This window comes from Sciurus carolinensis, chromosome 12 (genome assembly GCF_902686445.1).
Source record: "Sciurus carolinensis chromosome 12, mSciCar1.2, whole genome shotgun sequence".
NCBI lineage: Eukaryota > Metazoa > Chordata > Mammalia > Rodentia > Sciuridae > Sciurus > Sciurus carolinensis.
The window spans coordinates 101,366,153-101,389,810 of NC_062224.1; the positions used below are offsets into that span (position 1 = coordinate 101,366,153).

General features: G+C 42.4%; 1 protein-coding gene and 1 non-coding gene across 3 annotated transcripts in view; both read left to right on the plus strand.

Moving 5' to 3' along the window:
* Positions 1 to 23,658, plus strand: part of Niban1 (niban apoptosis regulator 1) — a 137,503-nt gene that overhangs the window by 82,380 nt on the left and 31,465 nt on the right. The gene's annotated exons all lie outside the window — the stretch shown is intronic.
* Positions 20,527 to 20,633, plus strand: LOC124962536 (U6 spliceosomal RNA). The gene has a single exon (XR_007104541.1). It is a non-coding gene; the product is annotated as a U6 spliceosomal RNA (small nuclear RNA).

The window sequence follows — 23,658 nt, forward strand, 5'->3', positions numbered from 1 at the left end:
CTTAGAAAGGAATGGAAAAGAGAAGGAAGCTGGAGAGTAGCAATGGTATCATAATATCTACTTTCACATTGGACCACACCAAGCTACTCCCTGCCAAGTTCCTTTCCTGTGGAGATCAGGCATGGTCTATGCCAGTACCAGCTCAGAAAGAAACTGAGACCTCTTACTTTATTTGTACTTCTCGTTCCCTCCAAGCTTCTGTAGGAACTAGAGGACAGCTCAGATGCCCAGTCACCTAGATTGCAATTACCATTTTTCTGCTAGTTTTGTGCATGTATGTAGGGTAAAAATGACACTTTATGTCTCAGGATAGATCAAAGTTGGAATAAAGGAACCTTTTTTAAAGGGTCTGATGTGTGCAGAACATTGTCTTAGGTGCAGGGGGCGAAATAAATCAAAAACAAGGTCATGAACAAGACTCCATTTGTAAGGCTAGCCCATTCTACTGATGGTGGAGAGTTAGGGAATTATTTTCTTCTGACAGTTGGGAAAGGTAGAAAGAAAAAGTAAAGTAGATCAGTAACATCATTTCAGTTCATTCCATCTCCTTTCATGTCAACTCTTGGCCAAGCCCAGTGGTTCTGTTCCAGAGAACGTGGTGAGTTAGGCCAGATGAGCTCCTAGAACACATCTGAACCGTGGTCCTGTGCTTAGATCCTTGGTGAGGAGGATGAAAGCTGCAGGTACCCTTCTGGTTTTCTTTTCCAAGTTGTGAGAGTGGGTCTGTGTGTTGGGGAGGGGCCTTGGGAATGGAACCCAGGGCCGTAAGCATGCTAGGCAATCACTGTGCCTCGGAGATAAACCCCTAGCCCACTTCCCCAAGTTTTAAGATGGCAGCTTAGATATTTTCAAGTTGAGAATCAAAAACCTTTCCAGAAAGTCCTAGACTGCTTTTGGTAACAGTAATGAGTCATCCTTGCTGAGAACACAGATAGCTTGCATCTTGCACTTCTTGTCTAAAGAGGTTTAACACACACAAAGTTGTATTTCCTGGCACTGTATGCCCTAGTCACAAGCCACAAAATTTTGCAACAAGACTATTCATTAACATCCTTCAATAGTGCACACCTTTGCTACGCGTGGTGTGTGTGTTGTATGTGATGGGGCTGCACCTCAGCTTCCTGGTTGGCCCTGCGTTTGTGTAGGTACCACACTTTGTAACTTTTGTGAAGATGCAGGCCTTCATATTTAATGTCTCACTTCAAAATGAAACAGTTAATGTTACTTGCATGTTAATAAATGGACAATAGAGGGGGAAAGAAATATTGGATTCTGTTTGGCCGGAAGAGGTACAGAATTTCCATTATGTCTTCTACAGGTACCTTGCAAACTAAAAGCTTCCTGGGATTGCCTGGTGAGGTTCTCACTACCATGAGTTTTAAGACAGGTCGATTGACATTTACAGTTGGGTTTGCTGTGATGAAGTACAGGGACGTTCCCAGCATAGATTCTCATTGGCCAGAGAAGAGGGTCTAAATTTTTTTCATTTCTTGAAAAATTTCTCTTCTGAGTTGGGGCTTCACATTTGGTTGTTTTAAATAAACATGGTACTGTTGAGAGTGTACCATTTATCCTTTCACCAGGTCAAGAATCGAAGTAGTTTATGGTCTACTTAAGATGGCGCTGGAAATGTGGATATCATAACTGAAGAGAAGGGAGTAGATTTGAAACTGAAAAACATTAGGGAGCTATAATGGAGTTAGGTGAATTGTTACACATCTTAATTTTAAAATTTTGTTTTTTGTCTTGTGAATTTTCCTCCAAAGAACATCTTTTAGAATTACAATACTATTTTCACTGCCCTTTGCCTCTTTCTGCCTTTGGAACTAAACCTCAGGCCTGTAACTCACTTGGGGGCTCCAGTTTTTCTGAGGGCCTTAGCTCATGTGCCATTTCCTTTGGAAAGCCTTCCTGTTCTGTTGGAGGTGGATGTCTGTCCATCTGTCCCTCTCTCCTCTTCATTCTTGCTCCCGTCACCAGGCACAGCACATCATACCATCATCGAGTGTGTATTTGTCTGACTCCTAAAAGAAGAGTCTCCTGGAGGCTGGGCCTCTGCCAATGTACTCCTGCATCTCAGCCCTGATCCCTGGAGTGGGCCACAGTGAGCACACACTCCTTTTCTTTTTCTAACTGCAAGAGTGAGCACAGGGAGTAGGTCATCATTTAAGGAAGTGTCTGGAAACGGTAAGAATGTTAAGGAGGCTGGTTTGTGTGGGAGCGTGTTTTATTCTTCCTGTATGGACCGTGAAGGCAAGGGCTTTGGGAGACGTGGCACTCTGAGACTCCTCAAGCAGTTACTTGCTTTTTCCTGTTTTCCCGAGGCACATAAGCTTTGCAAGCTTTTCTCCTGCTTCTCGTCTCTTCCTGTCATTCCTGTTTAGTCTTCCTTCCTTATATGAAGCAGTGTTTGGGGCTTACTATGTGCAGAGTTCATGGAAACCCATCTGAATAGTCAGATTTCTAGGACCAGACTGGCAAAGTGAGATGTCTTGCATTAGGCCACGATTTAAATTACTGTTTTCCTGGCTGTGCCCCACGGAACGTCCCTTTCTTTTATTTAAAAAAATTCTTTATTATAATTTATACATATGTTTTCATTTTGCACATAATTCTTCATAGTCACATTGGCGATTTAACTTTACCGTTGCTTTAGGATAAGTGACAAAATCAACAACACCAACAACAAACCCAAACGTTTCTTCACATGTGCAGACACTACCCTTCACATTGAAGTGGTTTCTGAACCCCAGGCTCCTCTATGAGTTTTCCCAGAACAATAGCAGGGAAGATTGTAGCTTCCCTTAAATGCATCCTTGTTCACAGACTATGATAATACATATATAAAATGTTTATTGATTACTGTGTAGTTCCTAGAGGAAGAAAATAGGAATGAAATGGTTTGTAACTTCTAATTTGTCAGAAATGCAATTGCCAATAATAATGATAAAACACAACTTTGCTACTATTTACTGAGCACTTACTATGTGGCAACCACCTTTGGTTAAGGAGGACAATAATTCTTTTGGTCAGACAGTGCTGTTATCCTGAAGAAACAGGCTTAGAAAGTAAAGGAACTTGCCTAGTGGCCAGCAGTTATCAAGTGGTAGACTCAGAATGTTCACCTGTAAGCCCTTTCCCTGCCACATTTAATGAGGGATTTTAGAAAGTAGCAATACTAGCAATCCATTGTTGAATGTCAGGTAATGTACTAATGTACACTTTCAACCCGTATGACAATATCAAGAAGAAATAATTGTATCTGCATTTTGTAGGTAAAGCTGAGGCATGTGGAAATGAAAAAATTTAAAATCACAAAGCTATTAGATAGCTAAGCCCAATTCATGATTATATCTCCGCTCCTGCTGTTATATTCTAGAGTGTGTTCAGACAGGTAGAATATATGAGGTCTGGAAACCAGGTTACATCCCTGAGAAAACTGGGTGTGTGTTATGGTTTGGATATGAAGTGTCCCTCAAAAGCTCCTGCATTAGTGCAGGAATATTCAGAGGTGAAATGATTGGACTATGAGAGCTGTAACCTCATCAGCCCATCCTAGTTTGAGTGGACTACCTGGGTGGTAACCACGGGCAGGTGGGGCATGGCTGAAGGAGGAGGGTCCCTGGGGGTCCTTCCCCACTCTCTGCTTCTTGGCTGCCATAAGGTGGGCAGCGCTCCTCTACCTTCTACCATGATGTTCTGCCTCACCCCCTTGGGCCTAAAGCAATGGAGACTGCCCACCACGTACTAAATCTCTGAAACCACAAGTCAAAATAAACTTTTTCTCCTCTAAGTTATTTTTTTCTTTTTTGAATTTTTTTAGTTGTCGATGGACCTTTATTTTATTTATTTATATGCGGTGCTGAGAATCGACCCCAGTGCCTCACGCATGCTAGGCATGCGCTCTTCCACTGAGCCACAGCCCCGGCCACTCTTAAGTTATTCTTGTCAGGTATTTTGGTCATAGAAATTTGTTAACTAATACAGTATGTTCAGCTTGTCAGTGGTTGAGGGGAGGAAAAGGTCTTCAAATATCTTCTGTCAAGTAGAAGAAGGATCAGACATTTTGTTTTGCTCCAAAAGGTACAAGTGTCTCCTGTACGCCCTTCTCTTTCTGCCCTCTTGGAGCCTTAGGAGACTGTTGGGAACAAGACTCTAAAAGGCAAATGCATCTGGAAGGCCATGTGCAAGGCCTTTTTTGCTGGCTGTAAGTGGGATTTCCAGGACCAAACGGAGCACGCAACACTTCTTAAAATTGAAGGCATTTGTGCCAGAGATGAAACAATTCTACTTGGGCCAGAGATGTGCTTATGTGTACAAAGCAAAAGACGGCACCCTGACTTCTGGTGGCCAACCAGACAAAACCAGAATAGTCTGGGGAAAGGTCACTCCTCATGCCCGTGGAAGCAACAGCTCAACTCTGGTCAAATTGCAAAGCAAGGTTCCTGCTAAGGCTATTGGACACAGAATCCATGTGATGCTAGGCCCCTCAAGGATTTAAACTAATGAAAATAAATAAAATTGATTTGCATTTTATTAAAAAAATGTGTCTTATAATTGTAGGCAATCTAGATTCTGAAATTGCAATAGCAGTTGCTTGCTTCTAGGAATTTTATTTATTTAAAAGTAGAAATTGAATATATAATTCAAAGTTAGAACAAACCAAATCTGAATTCAGTTCAAGCCCCCAGACACCACCTGCTACATGTGCCATCTGTTGTTATCAGAATGAACGAAGCCTTCAGAATATCCGAAGAGAGGCCTCAGGTCAGTTCAGAATCTGCCAGATTGAAAATAAAAGCCATCTTTTAGTTTTTGTCCATCTAGGAATAGGGTGTCCGTTGTTCTGAAGGAAGATGAGGTCACTGAAGGTGTAGCAGGACTTGGTGTTCAGAGCCTCCACAAAGCAGAGAAACCTGGGCAAGTCACCTAGTGATTCCTGTCACAATACTGTGGAGATGGGGTGAGGGAGAGTGGACTGCTACACAGGAAGTGCTTGGCACTCTGTGACCTGGTGAGAGGTGGCACACCCACGGGGAAGGGGACCAGCGGAGAATCAAGAGACCCAGAGTTAGCTAGTGGCCTCTGATCACGGTGCAGCAGCTGCTGTTAACCAGGCAGGGGAGCATTTGAAGACAGACAAGGCAAGGTCTGCAGGTGCCAGGACAAGTGGACAGGTGATTTCATAATATATACTTTGGCATGGTCTAATGTTGACTTCAGGCAAGAAAAAGGCCAGGTGGAGCTTCTCCTCCTTTTTTTTCTTTGGAGAATAACTGTGGGTGCTCTTGCACCTGTGAAGAAATGGATAAAAAAAAGATTTTTTTTCCCACATAGAAGGACATTGAGGCACTTGGTTTCTCATGGTCTCTAAGATTGCACAGTCCCCGTCTCAGAGGTGCTGGGACAGGTGGCTTTTTGATTAATTCCACTTCTGAACACAGAACTAGATTAAGTATGAGTAACTGACTCCTCCCCCTTCCTTTTCTCCCTCTTTCTCTCCTTCCCTCTCCCTCTCTTCCTTCCTCACTTCCTTTCTGTCAGCAAATACTTTTGCATCCCAAGTACTTGCTAGGTGCTGGGATCCAGCGCTGTACAGAACAGATATGATCTCTGCCTTAGGGATTACAAACCAGTCACAATTTAAAAAATTTTAATTATGAATTGAGATGTGCATAGAAGATGCACCAAGAAATTATAGCAGAGAGGTTGGTTTAGATGAATTCAAGGGAAGGATTCTGTGAAGGTATAGCACAGCAAATTAGTCTGAAGATCATGTGACCTAGAGTGAGAACTGGCAAACTGGTTCAAAGGCCAAATCTGACCGCCACCAGTTTCTGTGTGAAACAGAGCCACGTCATTGGCCTGGGTGTTCTTGGGTTGCTTTTGCCAGTCAAAGGCAGATCTGAATAGCTGTGACAGGCCATGTGGCCTGCAGTGCCTAACATACTTACTGTTTTGCTTCTCACAGAAAAAGCTTGCTGACCCCAGCCCAGGTTTTACAAAGTTGCCAGGGCTGGCCTCAAACTTGTGATCCTCCTGCCTCAGCCTCCCGGTCACCAGGATTACAAGTGTGCACCACCTTGCCCAGTTGGAATCAGACTATTTTGGATTCAGATCATGATTCTATCACTTAGGGGCTGTGTTATTTATTCTCATTACTTCTCAGATCCTTGTCAGTAAGACAGAGACACTCATACTGCCTGTCCCATATAACCATTGTGAAATTACATGAGATTAATCTAAGGAAGGGATTTAGCATGACTGACATACAGTAAACAATATGTACTCATCTTTAGTATTTCGATACAGAACTGTTTTTATCAAATAACCCATCGGTTTTGTAATGTCTCCCATAAACCATGTTCATTATTTTGTTTCACTTTCAATCCTAATCTAACAATTTTTTTTCTATGCAAAGTCTCAAAATAAACAAAAGCGGTGACTTGTAAGTCACTATTTTACAAGCTTTTGAAGGTGATTTGGTAATAGTTTGAAAATTGAGCATGTTTATGAAATTAATCGTTTTCCTCTGGAAGTCTGAGGGGCTTGCCTCCTGGGTCTCCTCTCCGTCCCCCGTGCTTGCTCTCAGGGGCTCTTCTGACTCAGCTCCCATCTGCTCCCGACCGCCCAAGGTTTCTGCGTCCTCAAATGCCAAGCGGGGCCTGCCTGCCTGCCCCTCATCGCTCCCTCTGCCCACAGCCCTGACCTGTGTTCATCTTACCAGTTCCAGCCCATCCGGTACCGCACTCTCTGTTCGTGGCGGGGACTGCTCTTCCATCTTTTCTTCTTTGCTCTTCCTTTGCTATCCACAGTCTTTGCGTTGACCTGACAGCTTCCGCCATTCCCTTCCCTCCATTCATTTCTCTGTGAAGTTTAGGCCTTGGCTTCAGACTCCTCTCTCTGCCCTGCAGAAGTGCAGGGGCTGATGGATGCGATTCTAAAGCCCTGAGGCAGCAGGGGCGAGGGTGGGAGCTGCCTGCCTGACACCCCTTGTTGGCTGTCCCCTTCCCTGTTCCAGACCCGGTTCCCTGCTGAGCGATGCCCATCTCACCATGCTGTTCATGTAGCTGGCACCCAGGCCTTCCCTTAAAATGCCTATTTGGTGACCAGCTGTCACTCAGCAGCAGTCTGGTGGCATTGCGGAGCACACCAGCGAACCACAGCGTGAGCTTGGCTCATGGCACCATGAAGGTCAGCACCCACCAGGTCAAGAAAACAAAAATCGGAACAGTTAACACAGAAATCAGGTGGTGGCGTTGTATTTTCAGCTTTTTCCGCTGCTGTGACTAAATGACTCAACCAGCCCAACTGTAGAGGAAGAAAAGTTTATTTGAGGGTTTCAGAGGTCTTAGTCCATAGAAGGCCGGCTCCATTCCTTGGGGCTCCAGGTGAGGCAGAACATCATGGTGGAAGGGCATGGCAGAGGGAAGCAGCTCAAATCATCAAGAGAGAGAGAAAGAGAGAGAGAGAGAGAGAGAGAGAGAGAGACTCTACTCTCTAGATACCCCCAATTCCCACCTCCTCCAGCCACATCCTACCACTTCAGTTAATCCCATCAGGGATTAATTCACTGATTGGGTTAAGACTCTTATGACCCAATCATTTCTCCTCTGAACCTTCCTGCATCATCTCATATGTGAGTTTTGGGGGACACCTCACATCCAAACCATAATAGGCCTATACTCTGCTTCTGCTTCTGGATTGCTTTGGGGTTTTTCCATAGACTGTATAGTTGTGAAATAGAAATCAAACTGATGTTCTCTGAACCCAGTGATACAGCAAGCCAAGGCATCGAATGATCCTGCCAGAGCTGGAAAGTGCCTTAGAGACCGTGGACTTTGTTGCCATCAATTTGGTAGAAGGTCACATGGAGGGAGAGAGGCACTGACAGATGTGAGCTGGCTGACCACATTCTTGTAGCACCAGAGTTTCAATGAGCCAAATGATTTTTGGAGTTTAATGTTGTTCCCTTCCTTTAAATGATTTTTAAACATATATTTTTATAAAACATATATATTTACAAATACGCCAATATTTGAATACATATATGTGTGCACAAACACGTGCATATATACACCGTAATTTTATGTAAAGGTATAGCTTGGATCATATCATGAGTGCTAGTCTGTCTTTGCCTTCTCTCTCCTCCATTCCCTGAATCCCTCCATAAACAGTATTAAAAACCCTGTATGTATCTTCCTGTATCTTTTTTCAGATACATAAATACACAGTAGGGTTTTCCTGGTCACTGTTTGAAAACAATAGGACCCTGTGATACACATTTTTCTGCATTTTGTTTTCCCCCTCACGACCTCGTGGAAATTCCTCCAAGGCCATTGGCTTCATTCTAGTTCATTTACAAGCAGATTCATCCCGGGGTCTGCACTCTGCATTGGTCAGTTCTCCTGTCGGGGGCCTTCACTTTCTTTCTCACTTTGCCTCTATAATCCATGATGAAATATATCCTCCTGTTCTTATTTCTGTGAGACAGTGTCCAGGAAGTGGGGTTGCTGGGTAAATGCATTTATAATTTAATAGATGTCGCCAGATTAATTTCCAGGTGGACTGTCCAGTGTCACATTTCCACCATGTGTGATTGTATGAGGGCACCCTTTTAGCTGCATCCTTCCTGGAAAGAGGTCTTTTGGCTCTTTATTTGTTCGGACAAGATGACAACATGGCCTTTCTCTGATGCTGGTCTGAGCAGGTTATCCAATATTGATCAGCGCTTGGATTTACTTTTTGAGAATTGTCCATGGGTGTTCGTGATCCATTTCCATTTTCATTTGTTCACTCTTTCCCTTGTTCTTTTTCTTTGGTAAGAGCTTTGTGAAAACTTACATATTAACCCTTTTATATATCTCCGTTAGAAACATTATGTTGTGTGTGTGTGTTGGGGATTGAACACACAGCCTCATGCATGCTGGACTAATATTCTATCACTAAGCCACATCCCTGGCCCAATTAAAGACTTTTAAAACATCATCTTTTATCTGTTACCAGTACCGATTATGTTATTATCAGCCTTTAAATTATGATGCATTTTGCCATGCAAGGATGTCTGATTTTTATATAGCCACATATGTCCATCTTTTCCCTTATGACTTTTGGATTTCCTGCCTTTGGTAAGAAAATTTCCCATAATCCTAAATTATATATGTAATTTCCTCATATTTTGGAAGTTTTTATATTGCTATTCTTTGAACATTGAAGCATCTAGTCTGTGTGGAAATCATGTTTATTTGTGTTGTATGTCAGTGATCTAACATGTTCCCTTGATGGATAACCATTTGTGCCAGTACTGTTTATGAAATAATCTGACCTTCCCACTGATTATAAAAATGACATATACATCTGTGTGTATATTTATATTTGAGGTTATCTAGGTATTTTCTTCTCCATTGGTCCATTTGTTAATTCCCATGTCGATGAAATTTTGATTTGTAGTAGATCACAGATTTTTGTTGTATATTTATTTATCTGATAAGAAAATTTCCCCCTTACAGTTCATTCATATTATACTTGACATTCATATTATTTCTTGACGTTTTTTAGAAATAGGTTCTTATGTGGAACTTCCATTCATTGTTGTTAATTAGCCCCTAATGCCTGCTGGGATTCTAATCACCACCACATTAATTTATGAATTATTCTAGAAAATATCATTGAACATGTCATATGCCATGGGCGAGCTTAAGAATTCATTTCGGAGACCAGTTCCCCGCCTTTGGGGCTGGACTTGGCCTTTTCCCGTGTGCTCTCCCTCCTGTGCTAAGCTCTAGGCTGCCGTTGGGACAGAGTGGAGGACAGGAAGGGAAGTGCTGGCAGCTGTTGAGAACCAAGGGCCAGGCTCTGCTCTGAGACCTTCCCTCACAACCTGCCACCTTAAACAAGATGCCACTTGCAGAAGTGTCCTCAACTGTAGCCCAAGGAATGAAGGTCACACATGAGGGAGCCTGCTGATGTCAGGACTCCTCCTGTTCTCACATGTGCAACAGAAACATGGCCTGGTGGAGATGTTGTCTTCCAAACGATGTACCCGAGATGAATTTCACCTTGTAAACCCGCACTATTTACGTATAAGCACTTCCTGTCACCAGTACTGATTACAGGTCTGCAGTAATCGGTACACCATCATGCTTATTTAACGTGTCAGAGCTGCCCTGTTTTACGGAAGTGGTCAGACAGGAGAAGTCCATTCTAGCTCTACGATTCCATGGGTCTTCCTTCATCACAGAAATACCACTAGAAGCTGGGAGTACCCAAGAGGCACTTATAACAAACCCGCCATCATAGGAAACACACACGTCCATCCAAAAGCTCTGACAACTTCTGACACAAGAATTGAAGATTTGTTTTTATTTTCTCTTTCTCTATTTTGCCATAAGGGAATCAGATCATTGGGCCAATTCTTTCAAATAATTCCATGGAGTAAGTTAATTACATCATGTGATTCAAGTCTACAGCCTCTACGGGGATTGTCCGTCCACAAGTACAGGGGCACCTAAATTCATCAAATGTTTTAGTTTTTTTTTTTTTTTTTTCTTTTTGGCCGAGGGTAGGAGCTGGGTGAACAGTTTCTTGCTATAAATATACCAGGTTGTTGTAAGGCTGTATCCTGTTTGGAAATGATCTCATCTAATGTGTCTGTTGGTGGTTGGCAATTGTCGGCCACACTGAGCAGGAATATTATGCTATAGTGTTGTTGTTAGAGAGTCTCAAATCTAGAGCTGCGGGATTCCTCACTGCCCATAAGATAGAGTTGCGAGTAAGATGGAATTGTCAAGGGGCTTAAACTTGAACTAGCGTTCATCTGAGCAGGGACTTGTTACAAGCCACTTGATTTCTTATTTTTGTGTATTACTGTAACCCTGGGATCATTCTAGGAGATGAACTGTGCCTTGTGTATAATAATGATCAGAGAAAAAGTTAGTTCTCTCCCTTCCTTATTGACCTAGAACAGATCCTCTTGGTAATCACACTGTTTGAACCTGACCAGGTGAGCAGGGACATGCTCTCTTTCATTGCCTTCCTGCTTTGTCCCCCTCTGAAACCACGGGCTGTGCTCTGGTCAATCAGGCAGCCACTGGACACGTGCAGAGTCCAAACTGAAATCTAAGTTATATGAGGCACAGCAGATTCTGAAGACTTATTACTAAAAAGGATGTAAAATATTTCATTAATAATTTGTATACTGATTGTTTACATATTTTTGGTATTTGGGGTTAAATACAATATAGAATTAAAATTAATTTACCTATTTTCATTTTTTGATGTGGCTACTATTAAATTTAAAATTGCAAACACAGCTCTCATCGTATTTCTACTGAACGGCATAAATAGAGTCACTCTGCCCTTCCATTTCCCCTTCTATTACCCTGAGGAAGGTCTTTACATACAGATGATGATGAGGAGGAGGAGGAGGAGGAGCTGGGGGTTGAACCCAGGGGCACTTTACTACTGAGCTATGTCTCAGTCCTTCTCAGTTTTTAATTTTGAGACAGGGCCTTGCTAAGTTGCTGAGGCTGACCTCAAACGAGATCCTCCTGCTTCAGCCTCCCAAGTCGCTGGAATTACAGACATGAGCCACTGTGCCCGGCTTACAACTAAGTCTAGATTATTTTATGCAGCTCAGAGAATGAAGTGTGTGCACAGGTACTTTTGTATATGTGTGTGTCAGGGTGGGGGCCGGGAGAAGGTCCCATGTGAAGCATAAGGGGCAAAGGAAGAGAGAAGAAGCAAGTCGTTGGGGTCACTTGGGCTGAGCTTCCACCCGCCTTCGCTTCAAGTAAGGAAGAGGATAGCCCAGCACAAATCAGCACCTGAGAGGGCAGATTTGCTTAACATGGGATGAATCACAAGTACGTGGGGCTCAGCCGAATTCCAAAGTAAATACACATAAAGCTTCCACAACTTTAGCACAGAAGCAAACAGGAAGTTTTAAGATTCATTGCCATTGCTTTCCTCAGTTAACAAGAACAATCAAACACTGACCTGCATTCCAACTGATAGTGCTGATCGGGTCAAAGGGTATACGATGTATTTTGTTCTGCAGCCCTTTATGAAAGAGAAGTTTCTGGTTGAGATAGAATTTCTTAAATGGCCATCGACTTTGTATGTAAAAACCCAAACTAATATGGTACTTTTTCTGATAAATCATGATGTTCTGGTTAAATGTTAAAAAGAATATCAGGATTTCATCTCACTCCAGTCAGAATGGCAGTTATCAAAAATGCAAGCAATAATAAGTGTTGGTGAGGGTGTGGGGGAAAAGGTACACTCACACTTTGCTGGTGGGACTGCAGATTGGTGCAACCACTTTGGAAAGCAGTATGGAGATTCCTAAGAAAACTTGGAAGGGACCCACCTTTTGACTCAGCTACCCCACTCCTCAATTTATACCCAAAGGACTTAAAAACAGCATACTACAGTGACACAGCCACATCAATGATTATAGCAGCTCAACTCACAATAGGTAAATGATAGAATCAACCTAGGTGCCCTTCAACAGAAGAATGGATAAAGAAAATGTGGTGCATGTACACATATTACTCAGCCTTCAAGGAGAATGAAATTATGGCATTTGCAGGTAAATGGTTGAACCGGAGAATATCATGCTAAGTGAAATAAGCCAATCCCGTAAAACCAAAGGCCATGTTTTCTCTGATAAGCGAATGCTGATCCATAGTGGGGGTGGTAAGGAAGAATGAAGGAACTTTGGATTATTCAGAGGGAAATGAGGGGAAGGGGGGATGGTGGGGATGGGAAGCAGAGCAGAATGAGACAGACATTATTACCCTATATACAAGTATGAAAAATTTATACAAAGAATATCAGGTAGATACTCTACTTTTTCAAAGGAAGAAAAAAAGGTTATTTTAGAGACCAAGCCCATGTAACCATTTTAGTTAAAGATTTCATGTTTTATTTGTCAGTTTTACTACAGTCTTGTTATGGATCATGAGGGCAATCTTGAATATTTGCAGTATTTTATTAGCTTAGTTACGTAGCCCACACGGTCAGCACAGGGATGTCACACCAACATGAACCGTTGCTCAGGGAAATCAGAGGGCAGAGAGACTCTGGAAGAACACCGCCCAGTAGAAAATAAGGAAAGACACTCATGTCATTTAATATTTTCTTATCATTACATGGATCACTTTGTGCAGCTCAGAGAAAGATGAGTATTTGGGAGAGAGAGAGAAGGCTGGATGGGAAGAAAAGGTTACTCTGGCCTTGAAGCGGGAACTATCTGCCCCGGAGTGGGGATACTGTCATGGAAAGCTCTATCTGAAGGTTAATAACACAAGCTGTTCTTCAAGATGGTCATAGAAGTAACTATTTCACAGCTGAAAAAGGAGAACCGCCATCAGCATGTCATTTGAAATGAGAAAATTAGGCCCAGAGAAGCAGAGTAACTCACCTCAAACCCCACAGCAAATGTCAGGAGTAGAAATAGCACCCAGTTTTGATTTTCACTGGACCCTGGGCTGTTACCTATAGGGACAGCCCTTGTCCTTGAGGACATGACTGTGTGATGGGACACAAGTTCATCCAGTCACGTCATGGGTGACCTCCCCACTTTCCAATGCATGTGCTTGTGTGCTGTTCCCCCCCCCCCCCCCCCCCCCCCCCCCCCCCCCCCGTGGCTGAGTTTGGGTGGGAGGCAGAAGATAGTAGTCACACTTGCAAGGACCTTTGGGACAAGCCCCAGGGTGCTCTAGGATGTGAGATTTTTTTTCCTCCAGTTATCAAAAGCAAAACACAGGAAGGAGGCGGTGGAGTTCTGAGTAAACCACACTGAACAGTATCTGTCAGGAGGAGAGGAAAAGATTGAGCTCTTCCGTCAAAATCACATGGAAGCCCCTGGTGGACTGAATGAGGAGCTGGGCTCACGCTCGGGAGAGAAGCGCTGCCCTTTACCCGAGGCATGCAGCTCGTAAGGCGGACTTACTCCTTGCACATGCGCCCTGAGGGGGGCCACGGAGCAGGCTGTGGGCTGGCAGCTGCCCTGCCCGTGGGAGCGCTCTCAGGTTCTAAGAGGCAACTGTCCCGGCGGCTCTGGAGAGGCAAATATCACCCATGGTCATGTGAGGATAAGTTAAAAAAGTTTCATTAAATCAGCATGGATCTTCCAAAAGATAACTAATAGCATCACATTTACAAACTTCAAGCCACAAAAACAAAACCCCCCATAACTCGCTTTTCATTTCTTATGTATTTCCTTTCAATCCCTGCTCACATGGGTGTGCATGTCACATAATCAACACGGATATGTCATTGCATAATGTCATAGCAATTAAAATCATCCCAAACTACTTTTCCATGATATGATATTTCTCTAACTCATCATGTTATTTTAGTGACAGCGTAATATTCCATTCAGTAACCCTATCTTGTTTTGCTTAAATTTGTTGTTAACTAAGTTACTAAATGAGATGCTTCGCAGCCTTTACTGAGAATCGCTGTGAATGCTTTGAGTTTCATGATAAAATCTCGTTGTTAATCTTAAGTGTAAAACCACATGAATTGAATCCCTTAGTGAAACAACACATGCTGATACACAATCACAGGCCTTCAATCACCCCAGCAGCAAAATGCTTTCCAAGTATTTTTTGGTCTGAAGCAATTATGCAAAATTGTTGCACATTGTGGACTTCGCTAACACAGAAATTAAAAAGTGCTCCATTGGCAGTACTGCTCCTTCTTGTACTAGGTCAGGAATGTAGACACAGTTTTTATTAGTACATGACTTCTCGGGCTTCCATTAAAAAAAAAAAAAGATGATCTGGTCTCTAAGAACCTGAGCACTAAATCGTGACTGCCCCTCAAAACCTAAGGAGGATTGTGAAATCCGCCAACTTCCTCACCTCCCTGATCAGGACAGGTGATGGCTCTCCGGGAGTCTGTAGCTGCCATCCCTGCTTCTTACAGAGAGAACGGAGCACAGTTGATTTAATTTTTTTGGTCTTTGGGAAAAAGTTACAAATAAGGAAAGTGAGATATATTACCCTAGACAATAGACTGCTGGAGTTAAGAAGTTTAAAGTCAGGTTAGCTCCTTTTAAAAGTGGAGTCTATATCAGATAAAAACTTTATTTCCGATTATTTTTATCCTTATTTGACAAACTAATAAAATTAGTTTTTTGACATGACCATAAGCAATGACATGTACTTCTTCTTGTTCAGTTTTCCCCTTTTCCTACCTAGAGTGATCACCTCCGGTTTACCTGTCTCAGGAAATTGCTGCATGAATCAAATGAGATTATGTAAACTGTGCAATCTTATGACAAGTTCAAGGTTGATGCTGTTGTCCACCATTGGTGGCGATGATGAGTGGAAGATCCTCAGAGAGCATCGTTGGACAGTGCTGTACTCTGTGGGCGCCATGAGCTAACACATATGGAGAAGGGATGCCAGTTTGTGCCAGTGATTTGTTTTCTGATGTAAAACCTGGCCAGGTCACTTTATCATTTGTTTTGACTTGTAGAAAGTGTGCTCTCATGGGTGTGGGTAAGACCAAGGGGTTGTGGGTTCAGAAGGTAAAGTCAGCCATGGAACCAGTCAGGAAGAAATTCCCTAATACTTCTGTGTGTCAGTGACACACTACGCATTTGGAAGTTCCCATTTCCAGGAATAAAAGAAAATGCTCTCGAAAATGAAGGACCAGTCTGTGACTAGAGGAGCATCTTCCCCATTTGAAAACTCAGGCCTGGTTTCGCTGTGTCCAGGTCGTGTGGTGCAGTCTTGCCTGCAGGGTAAGCCATACCACTCCCGCATTGTCCCTGAGAGGCGCATGATTCAGTTTCTGTGGTCTGAGCTGAAAGAGAACCGAGTGTGTGTGTGTCCACAGCTGCCTGTTAAACTTTACGTGGTAGATGCTTTCAACTCACATTTTAAACAGGGAATTGGATAGTTTTCTGAAGTTTCTGAGTGTAGTCTTTTTTCTCTTCTCCTGAGCACATCTCAGTTGCATCTCCACAGATAGCTACTGGAGGACCGGGAGAGAGTTCTCCACTCACTGACTTAGACTACAAATCTACTAGATAAAGTCACATATATTTATTTGTCCTGGGCAGATAGGAAATAACTGATTGTGTCATTACCCGTTGGCCTGATCTGCCCAGGTAGCTAGGCACGAAGGGCCATAGATTATCTAAGGCCCACGGAAGGCTGGAATGAATCACAGCTTCAGGCACCGGGCATTTTCCTGGTATTAGAAGCAAATGATGACGATAGCTCTTATTTTTTGGAAGAAACAGGAGCATGACTCGTTTTTATTTCTTTAAGGCTTTGAAAAAAAAACACGATAAAGGGAACTAGGATCATCTGTGCTAGAGAAAAGGCTGTCGCGTTCAAGATATAGACCACAGAGCCACTGAGTATCCCAAAAGGGAAACTGAGACCAACCAGGGTCACAGCTGAGGATTGATGTATGGCGATGGGACTTCGAGGGAGGAGGGCACCTCTCCTCTGTTGGCAGATCTCTGGTTGTTGGGAATGGTGTGCGAACTGCTGAAAAAGGTCGACTCTTCACCCACATATTTTTTTTTTATAAAGTTCATCATAATATTATTTTTAAACATGGCTTTGAATTAGGTACAAGGGTTCGTTTGTGTTAAGTGGGTGGAAATTGAAAAAAGGGACTTTTCCTAACCTTAACCTGTTAATGGGGAAGCAAGGTCTTCAAGACCCTAAGCATTCCAAGGCCCAGTCTTCTACCGTATCTCTTCTGTGAGGTTATTTTTCTCTAGTGGGGTCTTTAAACCACCTGCAACAGAAGCACCTGGAGAGCTTGCTGGGTTGCAGATTCTTGGGCCCCATCCAGACCTGCTGAACCAGAATCTCTGGGCAAGATGGAGAATGGAATTAGCAACAAGCACCATGGGGGTTTCCAGTGCTTGGGAACCACTCCCTAAGGCTGGGCAGAGGAGGGCTCTCCGTGTGTCCCTAGACCTGCAGCCTCAGCCTTCCTGGAGCTTGTTAGAAAGGCTGACTCTTGGGCCCAGCCCCTGGCCCACTGAGTCACTCTGGGGCTGGGGCTGAGCCTAGGGGATTTGGAGGCTCACCAAGGTCCGAGACACATTGGATAGAGCACATCAGTTCCCTTGGGGAACTCTTTATAACAGTATGGAAGGAACTCATTGACAGTCTGATTCATTTGGTTTTGTTTGTAACCATGAAATTTCAGATTAAAAGGAGCTTCATAGAAGATTTAATCCACTACTCCCTCTGGTGTTTTAATCCCTCCCTCCCTTCCCACCCACCCTCTCTCCTTCTTTCCTTCCTCCCTCCTTCCTTTCTTCTTTGATTAATAAATGCAGCATACCAGGGATTGTACAGTGGTGAACACAAACAGCAGCCCCATCTTCTCTCGAAGCTTGCAGTCGAAGGGAAAGGCGTATTTTTCGTGATTATAGTAATTGTAAAATTATAATTGCCGTAAGCTCCGTGATGGGGGCCATGGGGGGCCGTGACAACGTATAATAAAAGAATCTGAACAAGTCTGTGCACTTCTACAAGGTTACTTGGCCCCAATGGAGCCCTGTGAAGGGAATGTTTAACACCTTATTGGAACCTCTTTCACTTAAAAAAAAAAAAAAAAAAGAAGAAGAAGAAGAAGATAAACCTAAATATTAGAAAATTTTCCCTGTATCGAGTTGAAGTCTGCCACACTTTGTTCAGACTCTAGCATCTGAACCTACATGGGGCCAACGCGCTGCTCTTGACCATCCAGATCTCCTCAGAGATGGAGACCTCCTCTTTCTATCTCTTTTTTCTTTCCAAGGTTGTAAGATTCCTCCTAAATTAGTATGTAAATTAGTAAGGGAGGGAGGGAGGAAGGAAGGAGACAGAAAGGAAGGGAGGAAAAAACTCCAACTTTCTCCTATATTTTAAAATGTTTGCAAAATATCCTGGTGCTAGCAAGAGCCACAGGCATGGAGCAATAACTCAGGAGAGTGAATCTCAGAATCATTCTGTGACTCTCCTTACCAGCCACGTTTCCGAGACCCAGCCTCCCCTGCTTTGTGGACACTTGTAACATGCACCTCCAACCTGCACTGATTTCACAGTTACATGAAACCCCGGGGTCTGGGTTTTATTTTTTCTTCAAAATTTGTAACTTTATTCAGTCAATGTACTCATCAATCTTTTGTTGCATATCTACTATGTGTTGGGCACATATTGTTCATTATTGTGGTTGTGCTTTTAGATTGAGTGCTATGTTTATCCATATTATACTTCATTTTGAATCCTGATTCTGTAATCCAGTAACAGTGAGGAACTTGATGTTAAATACCTTATATTGGTATGATGTGGTGGCACATACCCTTAATCCTAGCTACTTGGGAGGCTGAGGATGATTGCATATTCAAGGTCAGCCTGGGCAATTTAATGAGACCTCACCTCAAGATAAAATAGAAAGAAATCATTCAGCCTTGGTTTTTTTGGCATTGGTTTATTTCACTTAGCATGATATTTTCCAACTCCATTCATTTACTTGCAGATGCCATAATTTTATTCTTCTTTATGGTTGAATAATATTCCATTGTGTATATATACTACAGTTTCTTTATCCATTCATCTGCTGAAGGGGCATCTAGGTTGGTTCCACACTCTAGCTATTGTGAACTGAGCTGCTATAAACATTGATGTGGCTGTGTCACTGTACTATGCTGCTTTTAAGTCCTTTGTGTATAGGACAGTGAGTGGGATAGCTGGGTCAAATGATGGGTCCATTCCAAGTTTTCTGAGGAATCTCCATACTGCTTTCCAGAGTGGCTGCACCAATTTGCAACCCCACCAGCAATGTATGAGTGTGCCTTTTCCCCCACATCCACACCAACAACTATTGTTGCTTGTATTCTTAATAGTAGCCACTCTAATTGGGGTGAGATGAAATCTTAGGATAGTTTTGATTTGCATTTCTCTTATTACTAGAGATGTTGAACATTTTTTTGTATATCTGTTGATTGCTTTTAGATATCAGAGAATGATTTCTCTGATAAGTGGATGATGATACATAATGCGGTGGAGGGGGCAAGGGAAGAATGGAGGAAGGATGGATTGTGTAGAGGGAAATTAGGGGTGGGGTGGGGGTGGGGGAAGGAAAGATAATAGAACAAGACAAACATCATTACCCTATGTACATGTATGATTACACACATGGTGTGACTGTACTTTGTGTACAACCAGAGAAACAAAAGTTGTACCCCATTTGTGTACAATGAATCAAAAAATAATAATAATATTAAAAATATAAAATCAAAAGGCCTGAGCATGTAGCTCCGTGGTAGAGCACTTACCTAGCATGTGTGAAGCCTTGGGTTTAATCCCCAGTAGCCCCCCAAAAAACTTACATATATATATATATATATATTTTTTTTTTTTGCTTTGTAAATACCTAACTTCATTACTGATATACAGTAGCAAGTAAATAATATTTGATAACTATAAAAGACACATCTACATATATCAGATAAATGTAGCTATAGCTCCTTTTCCAAATAATCGAAAATGTTTTAGGGGAAGTGTCCTACGTCAGTAGCCTCAGCCATTTAACCAGCTGCCATCCTTTGGGTTGTATTTTGCTGTTTGCATTATCGGCCAATCTAAACTTCTTCAGCATGTCAATCAAAATCATGAAAGCATCGATAATTGCCTGGCAAAAAGTCTAGACACAGGATGTCCCCACCACCCTTCTAATCTGCCAATCTGGGACAGTTAGAGGAAACGAGGCCAATCTGTCTTCACTTACTCAGTCATCGCCACTTCCTTTTCTCTGTTGACAAACAGGCTTTTAATTTTTATTGACAAGTCAAGAATTTATGAGATGACTGCTTTGGGCGGGTGAGGCATGTGGTCGTTTTCTGCGTGTTTAACATGTTCTTTCAAAACAAAACCTTCACTTGCAATGTTTTTCTTCTCTTTGTTCGAGGTACCTTTTGTCTCCCACAGGGGAATTCTTGTAACATGGTATTTTCACCTAGAGCAAACCCACTGTAACTCACCCTCGGTCCCCGTGTCCCCACGAGGTGGACGTGTTTTCTTGGCATGCTCCTCCTCCGTGGCTGGCAGGTCTGTGTGCGCTGACACAAATACGACATAGACAATAGATTAATATTTTACTCAAAGACTTTACAAAGTACGGTTCAGAACCTCTGGAAATTTACCAGCTTCTTCTCAGTACCTGGGGATAGTTCTCATAGAAGTTACCATTTATAATGTAGTTAAAAAAAAAAAAAAAAAACCTGCTTAGCTTGGTCATGGATAAATAGGCTTTTAAATATAAATTAAAATGTTTATTACCATTTCATTAGAATGGACGCCATTCATTATTAATCCCAGGGAGGGGTTTTCATTTGTTTTATTTTTAGTAATGTCGTGTCACATCTGTCTGGCCCTCAGTGGACTCACTTGTAAAGCGAGGAGTTTGGAACAGAGAGTCCCAACTCTGTGATCAACATCTGGAATTAGGCGATTCTAAACTTTGAGAAGGAAAGTCCCTTTTAAAATGACTTTCATGCTCGCTTTGGCAGCACATGCCCTAAAACTGAAACAGTACAGAGAAGATCAACATGGCCCCTGCACAAGGGTGACAGGCACATTCGCCAAGCGTTCCATATTTTTATGCCCAAAGAAATTCCGGGCCCAAAGTTAAGTGCTATGTATTAGCTGCTGTTATTGTGAACTTACTTCTTTCTTTTTTAAAAGCAAATAAGAATAATGAAGCCAAGAAGCTCCTCAAGACTCTAAAAAATAATATTATAAGAACCATTGCTTTATTTAAATTCGACTGGTGGTTGCAATTTTCAATAAACTATTTAGAAACATAAATAAGCAAGCAAATAAATAAATAAAATGACTTTAAAAAATAAACCACAACACATACACACACAGAAGTGCAGGTGACATCTGAAGAAGGTTAGATTGCATAATGTCAACTTCATGGCTGTGCGCTCGTTCTGCAGGGAGGAGACTGGGTAAAGAGTATGTGGGATAGCTCCGAATTACTTTTAACAATCGCATATGAATCTAAAATTATCTCAAAAAGTTTTCTAACGTTAAACTGGAAGTGAGCAGATTTGGAGTTGAGTGAACCTTGCTTGACCACGTACTAACATAAGCTGTTCACTCAACTATTTGTGTATTCCTGCAACTCTGTGGAGATGTTACTTCCTACCTAACAGGATTGTTGGGATCGTGAGACACATGGTTCCTGCTGCATGGCAGGGACTTCCTCAGTGTTGGTCGCCTTCCCCTGCATGCCTTCTCTTTGGATCTGGAGAAGAAATGGGGTCACACAGCCTCCATGCAGCTCCCCCAGGAAGGATTCTGTACAACCTGAAGCCAAAGACGGTTTAGATGTGTACATCAGTGAGAAGAAGCCGTAGCAGGGTAGTGAGTAATGCTGTTACATAACTGTCACGAATCACCAGGCGGATCAGCTAACATGGCTTGGCACAGTTTACCAATAAAATAAAATAACAAGGCAGCTTCCAAACCTGGTCCTGACACAGCAGCCAGAGTCGCAATCTACAGTGACTCCACGGGCCTGGGAGCTCTGGCGTTTCGGTTGACTCAGACATGTTATAAATCTGTATGAGTGGAAAAAACCAAAAGTGATGCCTCTCTGGCTGGCCCCTTGGATAACTGTCCCGGAGAGACCTAGAGAAGTTTTCCTTCCCTTGCAAAGTCCTTAATCATGTCTCCCAAATATGAGTTTTCCATGCAGTGGCATAGCTGAGGAAACAGGGAGAGACAAAGGAGAACGCGCATTCCTAGACATTTCTCCATCCTGGGATGTGACTGTTGTGTGAATGGCCAAAATGTGTCTCCCACATGTCTCCCAAAGTACTTACAGTTTCCCAGGGCTCGATCTATGCCCTGATCTGGGGAACGTTTTATCCGTGATTAGTGACAGAGACAGAGAAGGCAAACGTATCTTGGTATCTAACGATACCTAGGTGAAAGAAGGTTAGGGGACAGAACTGCAATTTTTAAATGATTTTGGCAGGTTTTGGCTGACTGGGCTGAGCACACAAAGTTGTCATTTGATGGGAACAATGTTAAAATCTATCCCGCAAAGCCAAAAGCAGAAGTGCAAGTCAGGAGAGGCTTAGATTGGCAAGAGTTTTATATGAAAAGGGTGTAAGGATTTTATTGGACTACAGGAAACATGAGTCAACAATATGTTATATTAAAGAAGAGGTTAGAGATCAAAGAAAGGAAAATAATCTTTCTACTTTTCCTAATTTGCACTAGTCAGATAGTACCCAGCGTCATGGAGTCAGTTCTAGGGGCTAAGTTTAAGAAAGATGTTGATAAATTAGCATGTATCACTGAGAGAAGGAAGGAAAAGCAAGGGCCAAACTTTAAAGATCCAAAAGATATGTCGTTTAAAGAATGGTCGAAGGAGCCGGGTGCACGCCTGTAATCCCAGCGGCTGGGGAGGCTGAGGCAGGAGGATTGCGAGTTCAAAGCCAGCAAAAGCAAGGTGCTAAGAGGCTCAGTGAGACCCTGCCTAGAAATAAAATACAAAATAGGGCTGGGGATGTGGCTCAGTGGTCAAATGCCCCTGAGTTCAATCCCCGGCATCCCCCCCCACAAAAAGAAAGAAAGAATGGTTGAAGGAAAAGAAATAGAATTACCACATTCAAGAGGAATAAACTTGTCTATTTTGCTCTGAAAGCAAGAAGTGGGATTAATGAGACAGAGAGTTCATGGAAACATATTTTGGCTTAATAGAAGGAAAAAATTTCAAATAATTAGAGTAGTTCTGTGAAAGGAAGAGCTATTTCATGAAATTGTGAGCTTTCTGTCATTGAAAATATTCAAGCCAAGGCCAAATGAGTGTTTGGGATTCTGAAGGATCCCAGTGTGGAAGGGGAGCTTGGGAGAGGTGACCTTTAAGATCACTCCCAACTCCCATAGTCCGTGATTTAAGTTAGTGTGAATGCCAAGGCTGCTTATGACACGCCAGAGCCACTTTTTCAACTCTTGGCTCCAATACTGACCAGCTGTGTGACCTTCAGCTAAGAAATTAACCATTTTTTGTCCCAGCTTCCTCATCCATAAAATGAAGGAGCAGAGTTTAATGATGTCTAAGTTGCTCCGCAGGACATCTGTCTCCTTGAACAGTCTCATAATTACAGCATGCTAGTCTGTAGCTGCCATTTTTCTAAGTCTGCTTATAAGGAGGAGACCTCAAAATTAAAACCTATTCTTGATTCTGGGGGCTGCTGAACTAAACTCTCAAATTTGCTTGTTGGCAAGAGAGTGTGATTATGAACCTGAAATTTTCCCTCGAGATCTGCAGGAGGAAGTTGATCAAATAACTGATAATCTGGTTTCTCTTAAACACCTGTACATTCTGATGGAGTTCAGCAATGCCTTTGCAAACAACTTAAGAGAAATGAAGATCATTTTACCATTGCAATATAGTTCTGCCTTTTGCAAAGCAAACCTTTGTTCTTTATTTACTTAATGACCTGGCAATTGCCATTGAGCTTTGTGTATAGCCATAAGAATAGATACTCATAAAGCAACTTAGTGACAGATTTGTTCTAAAAGTTTTGTATGGATAGATTTATTTAATTGACTTATAAGCTGAAAATCTAATGATAAATCAATAGATTAGATCCTTTTTCCCTTT